Source organism: Mus caroli, unplaced genomic scaffold (assembly GCF_978045245.1).
Source record: "Mus caroli unplaced genomic scaffold, Mus_caroli_1 scaffold_3, whole genome shotgun sequence".
Classification (NCBI taxonomy): domain Eukaryota; kingdom Metazoa; phylum Chordata; class Mammalia; order Rodentia; family Muridae; genus Mus; species Mus caroli.
In genome coordinates, this window is record NW_028227258.1 from 98083001 (window position 1) to 98093850 (window position 10850).

A 10850-nucleotide genomic window follows, 5' to 3' on the forward strand; every position below is an offset into this window, starting at 1 on the left:
TCCTGCACAAACATCATGACCAAGAAGCAAGTTGGGGAGGAAAGGGTTTATTCAGCTTATACTTCCATACTGCTGTTCATCACCAAAGGAAGTCAGGACTGGAACTCAAGCAGGTCAGAAAGCAGGAGCTGATGCAGAGGCCATGGAGGGATGTTCTTTATTGGCTTGCCTCCTCTGGCTTGCTCAGACTACTCTCTTATAGAACCCAAGACTACCAGCCCAGGGATGATCCCACCCACAAGGGGCCTTTCCCTCTTGATCACTAATTGAGAAAATGCCTTACAGTTGGATCTCATGGAGGCATTTCCTCAACTGAAGCTCCTTTCTCTGTGATAACTCCAGCTGTGTCAAGTTGACACACAAAACCAGCCAGTACAATTGATCCCTTGTCAACTTGACACACAAACACATCACTAGTAAGCCTCAACCCTTACATTCTTATTCATCCCCAAGATCTAAATAACTTTAAAAGTCCCACAGTCTTTACATATTCTTAAAATTTCAATCTCTTTAAAATATCCATCTCTTTTAAAATCCAAAGTCTTTTTACAATTAAAAGTCTCTTAACTGTGGGCTCCACTAAAACAGTTTCTTCCTTCAAGAGGGAAAATATCAGGGCACAGTCACAATCAAAGCAAAAATCAATCTCCAACCGTCCAACGTCTGGGATCCAACTCACGATCTTCTGGGCTCCTCCAAGGGCTTGGGTCACTTCTCCAACCATGCCCTTTGTAGCACACACGTCGTCCTCTGGGCTCCAGATGCCTGTTCTCCACTGCTGCTGCTGCTCTTGATGGTCATCTCGTGGTACTGGCATCTCCAAAACACTGCATGACCCCTTCAGTCCTGGGCCTGCAATTACAACTGGGGCTGCACCTTCACCAATGGCCTTCCATGGCCTCTCACAGTGCCGAGCCTGAGCTGCTGTGTGACCCCTTCATGCATTCAAAACCAGTACCACCTGGGTGACCCTTACACATTACCAAGTCCCACTGCAGAAGGAGTACAACCTTGCCTATCTCTGGAACACAGCCTCTTTGTGCTTTCAGAAAACACTTCCCAGAAGATGTCACCTCAACGATGCTGGTCTCTTCTTAATCACCGCTAATTTCTTAGCTCCACCTAACCAGCATCAATAGTCCCAGTAATGCAAAGTTTTTGCTTTAGTAGTTCTGGTATCTTGTTAATCACAGCTGATTCTTCAGTCCCAGCTAACCAGAACTACAAAATCTTCACAATAAAAAACAGCAATGGCCCTGAAGAGAGTCTTTAATTTTCCCCCTGAAATTTCACAAACCAGTCCTCCATCTTCTGCACTGTTCTCAGCATTATCTTCCAAGCTCCTACACAACATCTGACAGAGCTCTTAACAACGAATGGATCTTCAAGCCCAAAGTTCCAAAGTCCTTCCACAGTCCTCCCCAAAACATGGTCAGGTTGTCACAGGAATACCCCACTCTGCTGGTACCAATTTGTCTTAGTCAGGGTTTCTATTCCTGCACAAACATCATGACCAAGAAGCAAGTTGAGGAGGAAAGGGTTTATTCAGCTTATACTTCCATACTGCTGTTCATCACCAAAGGAAGTCAGGACTGGAACTCAAGCAGGTCAGAAAGCAGGAGCTGATGCAGAGGCCATGGAGGGATGTTCTTTACTGGCTTGCCTCCTCTGGCTTGCTCAGACTACTCTCTTATAGAACCCAAGACTACCAGCCCAGGGATGATCCCACCCACAAGGGGCCTTTCCCCCTTGATCACTAATTGAGAAAATGCCTTACAGTTGGATCTCATGGAGGCATTTCCTCAACTGAAGCTCCTTTCTCTGTGTCAAGTTGACACACAAAACCAGCCAGTACAGTGAGTTATTAAAGTCCTTCTTGATGTCCTCTACCATCATCATGAGATATGCTTTTAGATCCGTGTCTAGCATTTCCGGTGTGTTGGGGTGCCCTGGACTGGGCGAAGTGGGAGTGCTGGGTTCTGATGATGGTGAGTGGTCTTGGTTTCTGTTAGTAAAATTATTACATTTACCTTTCGCCATCTGGTAATCTCTGGGGTTAGTTGTTATCGTTGTCACTGTTTAAAGATTGGAGCAGTCTCTGTGTTCCACTCACCCGAAGTCTCAAAATCCTGTGGCGGGGGTCGTGGGTAGCTGGCGGGTGTCAGCGGACCCTGTGCTCTAGCTACCCCTGTGCTGGTCAGACCGGATGAGGCTTGTGGCCCTACTCAGGCCGGATTTCTGCCTCCCCAACCAAAGCAGTCTCAGGTCCCGCGTGATTGGACTGGAGCAGAAGCTGTGTTCCACTCACCAGAAGTCTCAAAATCCTGTGGCGGGGGTCGTGGGTAGCTGGCAGGTGTCAGCCGACCCTGCATTCTAGCTACCCCGGTGCTGGTCAGGCAGGAAGAGGCCTGTGGCCCTACTCAGGCCGGTTTTCTGCTTCCCTAACTAATGCACTCTCAGGTCCCGCCGGCAATTGGATTGGAGCAGAAGCTGTGTTCCACTCACCAGAAGTCTTAAGATCCTGTGGCGGGTGTTGTGGGTAGCTGGCAAGTGTCAGCCGACCCTGCGCCCTAGCTACCCCGGTGCTCTTCTGACCAGAAGAGTTATTGTTTCTTTAGTATGGTTTGTTTTCTAAGCTGAGTGAGGTCTTACTAAGTTATTCAAGCAATCACTAGGCATTTATCACAAAACATATTTTTATCTGTTTGTAAATATTTATCGTCCCAGATTGATATGTAAATGCCTGATTTATTCTGAATTTCACATGCACATCCATGTAGAATAAACAAAACAAACAAACAAACAAAAAACCAAAGAGGCCTATATTTGGTATTGAAATCTCTAACTGTAGTGAGCAACAAAAATGCCAAGCTATGGTTTCTCTACATTATCTATTTTCAATAATAGTTAACACAGAAAAGATAATTCTTTTTTTTTTCCATTTTTCTGTCAGCCACTGAAGATAGATGTCTAAGTATAATAAAAAAATGTTTTGGGATGCAGTTGCTGAGGAAATATCCTTCAGGAGCTGAAGATGATTATTAGTGTCACAAGTCTCATCAAACCAGAAACAGTCTTAGCAAACACCCATCTAAAGCATTTCATGTGATTTGGTAGTTTGGTCTTGATCACCAAGGTGAAGAACAACTCTCATTAGCATCCCTTTAGATGAAGTTCTTTCCAGACTCTCCATGTTATCATGATTTGTCTGCTATCTTTGCTTAGTATCCTGCACTCATCTCCTTTGTAATGAGACATATGTTTCCATGTATATACAAATGAAAACTTTCTCCATTTCAAAAGTGGAAATGTTTCAAGGCTCTGTGATGTCCAGCTTCTGTATTTTCTCAAGCTTCCAGATTCAGTCTGCTCAAAAGTGACCAGGGACCCGGAATGGAATTCTCCCAGGACAACCCCTGTGGTGCTTTGATTGCATCCTACGTGAGAATGGATATGTGTCAGAGAAACCAGGTAGAGATGGTCACATTTTCATGAATAGTAATGCAATTATATTAAACATTTTCTTACAAAGACATACTTAAAATTATTTTTATAAGAGATATAAGCAATGTATGGCAAAATAATTAACATTCATTAAATGGTTAAATGTTTTTTGCAGTGTAAGTGAAGGATAATATTGTTTTCACTACTATTGTTGGAAAACAACTACAACCATGTGCATAAGAAAACACATAAAATGTGAAATATGAATAAATTCATAAAATCTTCTAAGTACTTGATTTTGAACTAGACTGAACACTAACTAGGAGAAAGTCCTCAAATTGTCCTAAGGTTCTAAGCACTGAAGGCACATGCATTGCACAGTGGCTGAGGCTTGGATTGCTGTGACAGCCTGTTCAGTTACTGCTCAGTGGAGGTGACATAGACAGGTTTGGTTTCTAAAAATATGTTAGAGCAGGTTTATTTAAATTTCTATTCATTTTTTGTTGAAGAAACTAAAATTCACTTGTCTTTTTTCACACAGCCTACAAGAATAATCATGTAAAATGATAAAAAAAAATGTCTGTGATGGAAAGAAGCACCCTGTAAGCAACACAACTCCCTTGCTAAAGGTCCCAAAGTCTCCACAAAGAATCCATCCAGAGCTGTCCAGACCAGGAGTCAGAGCAGTTGAAAGAAAATATCTGTTTTACCTGAATCTTTAAATTAACACTGAGTCAAACCATTCTATTATCTGTCATAATCTTACCTCAACTAGCTTTTGCTTGTTCACCAATGCTTACTCTTAGAGTCTCCCTCAAGACTTAGACTTCTTAGACTCAGGGACGAGGATTGGTGGTGGTGTTTTCCTTCCCATCACCATCCTCATCACTTAATGAATGAGCACCTAGAGTTGGGTACTTTTGAGTAGCAATACATGATTCTCCTCCATGAAGAGATATTACATGAGAGAATGAAAACACTAGGGTTTTAACCAGCTGTGTGCCATTCGTTTTGATTGTTTTGTATCAGATGCTGTAACCTTCGCATTCCTTGGCTATTTAAATTTGATGAAGACACAGACCTCTTTATTCAACAGATAGAGGAGAAAGAAAAGAGCTCATCTATAGAAAAGAAATACTCAAGAATAGCTCAAGTTGAGAAGTGATCTTTTCCTGATACTGAAAACAACATTGAATATGTTACAACATCTGCAACAAGGCTACTATAATAATTTTAATTTTAAGATATTATATAGATTTTATAATAGATTTCCAGTAAATTCTGCTCTGGTCTTAAACTGCCACAGACTGTCCACATTTACATGTGTCAAATTCATTGAAGTCAATAGCCAATTATCTAAGTTTTTTTTTTTTTTTCTCAATAGGACAAAGACTGTGTAATCATTGCAGTGAAGATGACTGGTCCAATGCAGAGAAGAGCAAATGTGTGCTAAAGCTTATGGAATTCCTCACTTATGAGGAGGCAGTGAGGTTCACTCTTGTCATCCTGTCCATCTTTGGGGCACTTGTGGTCTTGGCAGTCACTGTTGTGTATGTAATCCACAGGCACACTCCATTAGTGAAAGCCAATGACTGGGAACTGAGCTTCCTTATTCAGATGTCTCTGGTTATCACGATGCTGTCAACTATGCTGGTCATAGGCAAGCCATGCAGCAGCTGGTCCTGCATGGCCTGCCAGATCATCCTAGCACTGGGCTTTTGCCTTTGTCTGTCTTCCATTCTTGGAAAGACTATTTCACTCTTTTTGCATAAAGAATTTCTATATCAAAAACATGGCTTATATCCATGCACCCCATTTTTCGTAAACTCATTGTGCTGATCTATGTTTTTGGTGAGATTGGTGTATGTGCATCTTACTTGGTGTTGAAGCCTCCCGGCATGTTCAAGAACATTGAACGTCAGAATGTAAAGATCATCTTTGAATGCAATGAAGGTTCTGTAGAGTTTCTGTGCTCTATATTTGGGGTTGATGTTCTGCTGGCTCTGCTGTGTTTTCTTACAACCTTTGTGGCTTGCCAACTGCCAGATAACTATTATGAAGGGAAGTACATCACTTTTGGAATGCTGGTCTTTTTAATTGTCTGGATCTCTTTTGTCCCTGCTTACTTGAGCACCAAAGGCAAATTCAAAGTGGCTGTTGAAATATTTGCCATTTTGGCATCCAGCTATGGCTTGTTAGGCTGTCTATTTCTTCCCAAGTGCCTCATTATCTTGCTAAGGCCAAAGAGGAACACTGATGAAACTGCTGGTGGAAGAGTCCCTACTGTTGAGAGGAGCATCCAGCTGACCTCAGCTTATGTGAGCAATGAGCTTAACAACACTACAGTGTCCACTGTTCTGGATGAGTAGAGCTGTGAGATCCATGTGACATGCAAAACTAGATGATTACTTATCACAATGTTCTCCTTAACACTGTTTTTCAATCAGCTGCCATTTGGCAATTATTATAATCATTGAAATTGGATACTACTCAATTAGAATAATTTATGTTGATTTAGAGTAGAGGATATGACAAATATTACTTATCTGAATTAAAAAGGGAAAACTCAGGAAAATATTTTGAAAACTTCTTTTCTTATTTAACATGTAAGAGAAATAGAAAACTTCTCAAAGGGATCCTGGGATTTTCTACAAAATGCTGTGTCATGTTTTTTTCATAAGTGGGAAAGTGTCAGTATGAAAACAATCTTTTAGGAAACAAAAACAGAAGAATTAAGATGACAGCATAGCAGTAGAATCTTCTATTGAATTGATCTTAACTTAAAAAATAAAGCTTGCAGTTAGTTACACAGAACATGTGAGAAGATGCTAATTTGGAGGGAAAAAAATCAGAGATATTTGGCATGATATTTTGCAGAGTAAAGTAGAATTTAATTGCACTGTGGAATGTTATAAAACATTTTCAAGATCCTATTCTTTCAGATAAATGGCATGTAGATGTAGATAATTTATAGGTGATAAGTAGTTAGCCTAATAGGTAATAGATAGATGAAATTAAAAATGAAATTTCTGAAAATACTGACCAACCAAAACTACAGGGTAATATTTGATTGAGAATTCCAAGAGAAATGTATTATCAATTACAATATGATGGCCAATTACACCCTCACAAGTACTAGAACACTTTTCATATGTAACTTTAGAGTCTTAGAGTCAAATTTTTATCTAAAATAGAGTCAGTCTAAACCTTTGTTTATGAAACACATATGTATTGTAACAAAACAGTCTTATTACAATTAAAATATCTTCCTCTAAAAATGATTATAGCCTAATTTATAATGTTATATTATTCTTAGTAATCCATGACACAAAATATTCCAATGTGGCTTACAGCATTTAAATACATTTTCTTTTTGAGAAAAAGTCTAAGTAAGTTTTCTTTTACATAGAATCTAAGTAATTGTGGGTGGAATTCCTTGCTGTGGGTGAGCATTTTAGTGGACATTCACTGGGTATTGGAGAACAGATTAGAATTAATTTCAGCAGATTGAATCAAAATTGTGTGGTTGTTATCTTGAGAAGTAATGTGAAGATTAATCACATGAAAAACAAAATAGTAAAACATCTTTCTTAGGGCTGACCAAATATATGCAGGATATATTTTTTGTTTCCTGTTCTGTTCTGTCCTGTCCTGTCCTGTCCTGTCATTTCCAGTCCTGTCTGTCCTGTCCTGTCTTGTCCTGTTCTGTTCTGTTCTGCTCTGATCTGATCTGCTCCTCTCCTTTCTGTTCCATTCTATTCCTTTCTATTCTGTAGCCTCCCTCAGCCTTGAAGCAGGCTGATCCAGACTTTGACCTTGCTGCCACTAAGAAGGAGATTACCTAGGGTGGAGCCTTCTGACCTAGATGGCTCTATTGTTCTGTTACCTGCAGCTACTCTCCTCCAAGACACTGCTACCTGCTGAGAGGCCCCTGAGATATTCTGGAGGCACATCCTATCCTGCACATCACCTGCAGGCTGGCTCCAGACACCAAGAATGGACTGGCAGTGGGGGGGTGGGGTCTTCCCCCTTTATAAGGACAGTTTCTGAGTAAAATCGCGGGCCTTGATCAGCACGTTGTCTTGGCTTCATTCTTTTCTCGCCATCTACTCTCTTTCAGCCCCAACCTGCCTCCCAGGTGCCTACCTGGTTCATGTAGGCCGTGGGCCGGCTTACAACACTATTCCTTTCTGTTCTGTTCTGTTCTGTTCTGTTCTGTTCTGTTCTGTTCTGCTCTGCTCCATTCCATTCCATTCCATTCCATTCCATTCCATTCCATTCCATTCCATTCCTATCCTATCCTATCGTTTCCTTTCCATTCCACACAGTTTGGTTTGTTTGAGCTATTTAAACCCACAGAAGACATACCCGATGTTAATTCATCTTCTTGGCTCATTCTTTTGCAGTTATTTCTTGCATGAAAATCCTCAATCAAAAACAAATATACCAACAAAAGTGGTGATACATCTTAGATGAACCTCCTTAAAGCAGCCCTAGTTTTATCTATGCTTCTCACCTCCTGATGACACTTCATTATCAATGGAAACATCAGCTGACACAGTTAGCTGTTAAACACACTCCAAAGTACATCCCATTTTCAACAGTTGCAATTTCATACTCACAATCATTTCACAAAACGCAGGTCTACTTCCTGTAATTCTCAAACATTCCTATCATTTACATGTTTTCTAGTTTGCTTCTCCATTGTGGTTTAACAATGACCAGAAGCAACTTTGGGTGAACAGGCTTTATTTTATCTAACAGCTCCAAGGTAATAGACCATCACTGAGGGAATCTGGAATCAGGAAGTGATACAGAGAACATGAGGAAATTCTTTCTGGACCCTCTGAGCAGGGACTGAGGATGCTGCTGTTTTTCTATCTGTGTATTCTCTGTCTCCTGACTCACCCATATGATCTATGACATCAGAGGCTTTCTCAAATTGAGAAAGTATAGACCCAACTCTGTATATATATTTAAGAGATTGTTCTCTCTGCATTAATTGAGATAGGAATTTCTGTCCACCATGAAAGGTAGCATTCCCAGTGGGATTGCAATTGTATTTAATGGAAGAGTAGGTACAATTATAAAAACAAAAAAGCATCACTCCATATACACTGATATTACTATCTGATTTCATATATATTCCTGGTTCCTCTTTGTTAATGCAATAGAATCTGTTGTTGTGGAATTACCTAACATAAACTCAAAAAAAAAATGCCACTCAGTGCCAGTTTCCATCTGTGCACAGAGATGATCTTGTGCCTCAGTGCTCCATACCCAAATACTACCAGGAGAGAGCTAGTCTCCCAGGGGTGCATACACATCTGTGAACACAGGTAAGATCGCCACTTCTACTCAAATTCCTAACACAAGATGGACCTGCCCTGAGCCATCAAGACACAGATACCAAGGAAAAGTCAGGAATAGGATCCTTCCAGTTTCTAAGTACATCCCAGAGCTGATCCTGAGCCACAGCTAACCAAGCCCACATTCCTCCAAGAGATAACTTGTCTCCCAGGAGTTCTGATACACAGGCTTGCAGGAGGGACAAGCCATTGTCAGAGATAACAATAACAGCTAACACCAAAGATAACCAGATGACAAGAGGCAAGGGCAAGAACATAGGCAACAGAAATCAAGGCTACTTGGCATAATCAGAATGCAGTTCTCCCACCACAGTGAGCCCTGGATACCCCAACACAACAGAAAAGCAAGACTCTGATTTAAAACCACATCTCATGATGGTGATGCAGTACTTTAAGAAGGACAAAAATGACATCCTTACAGAAATACAGGAGAACACAGACAAACAGCTTGAAATCCTTAAAGAGGAAACACAAAAATCCCTTAAAGAATCCTAGAAAAACACAAACAAATGGGTTTAGGAAATGAACAAAACCATCCAGAATCTAAAAAATGAAAATAGAAACAATAAAGGAATCACAAAGGGGGACAAGCCTAGAGACAAAAGAAACTAGAAAAGATATCAGGACTCAGGGATGCAAGCATCACCAACAGAACACAAAAAAATAGAAGAGAAAATCACAGGTACAGAAGATACCTTAGAAAACATTGACACAACAGTCAAAGAAAATGCAAAATGCAAAAAGTTTCTAACCAAAAACATCCAGAAAATCCAGGACAAAATGAGAAGACAAAACCTAAGGATAATAGATAGAGAAGATAGTGAAGTTTCCTTACTCAAAGGGCCAGTAAATATCTTCAACAAAGTTATAGAAGAAAACTTCACTAACCTTGAGAAAAAGATGTCCATAAACATATAAGACTTCTACAGAACACCAAATAGATTGGCACTGAAAAGTAATTCCTCCCATCACATAACAGTCAGAAAACCAAATGCACAAAACAAAGAGAGAATATTAAAAGCAGTAGAGAAAAAGGTCAAGTAACATATAAAGGCAAACCTATCAGATTTATGTCAGACTCCTTACCAGAGACTATGAAAGCTAGAAGATCCTGGACAGATGTCATACAGACCCTAAGAGAACACAACTGCCAGTCCAGGCTACTGTATCCAACAAAACTCTCAATTACCATAGATGGAGAAACCAAAATATTCCATGACAAAACCAAATTTACACAGTACCTTTACACAAATCCAACCCTACAAAGGATAATAGATGGAAAACACCAACATGAGGAGGAAAACTACACCCTAGAAAAAGTAAGAAAGTAATCTTCTTTCAACAAACCCAAAAGAAGATAGCCACACAAACATGAAAATAGCATTAAAAATAACAAAAAGCAACAATCACGATTCCTTAGTATCTCTTAACATCAATGGGCTCAAACCCGAAATAAAAAGGCACAGAATAAAAGACTGGATACATAAACAGGACCTAGAATTTTGCTGCATACAGGAAACACACTTCAGTATCAAAGACAGAGAGCACCTCAGAGTAAAGGCCTGGAAAACAATTTGCAAAGAAAATGGTCCCAAGAAACAAGTTGGAGTAGCCATTCTAATATTGAATAAAATTGGCATTGAGCCAAAAGTTATCAAAAAAGATAAGGAAGGACATTTCATACACATTAAAGGAAAAATCCACCAAGAACTCTCAATTCTGAACATCTATGCTCCAAATGCAAGGGCACCCACATTCATAAAAGAAACTTGATTAAAGCTTAAAGCACACATTGAATGAACATCACAAAATAATAGTGGGAGACTTCAACACTCCATTCTCATCAAAGGACCGGACATGGAAGCAGAAACTAAACAGAGACACCATGAAGCTGACAAAAGTTATGGACAATATGGATTTAACAGATATCTACAGAATTTTCTATGCTAAAACAAAGGAATATATCTTCTTGGCACTGCATGGTACATTTTACAAAACTGACCATATAATTGGTCACAAAACAGGCCTCAGCACATA

The 10850-nt window shown here is 39.9% G+C and overlaps 1 pseudogene; it reads left to right on the forward strand.

Moving 5' to 3' along the window:
* The window catches only part of LOC110288914 (vomeronasal type-2 receptor 1-like), a 61662-nt pseudogene extending 55849 nt beyond the window's left edge, over positions 1-5813 (forward strand).
* The last annotated feature ends 5037 nt before the right edge of the window (positions 5814-10850 follow it).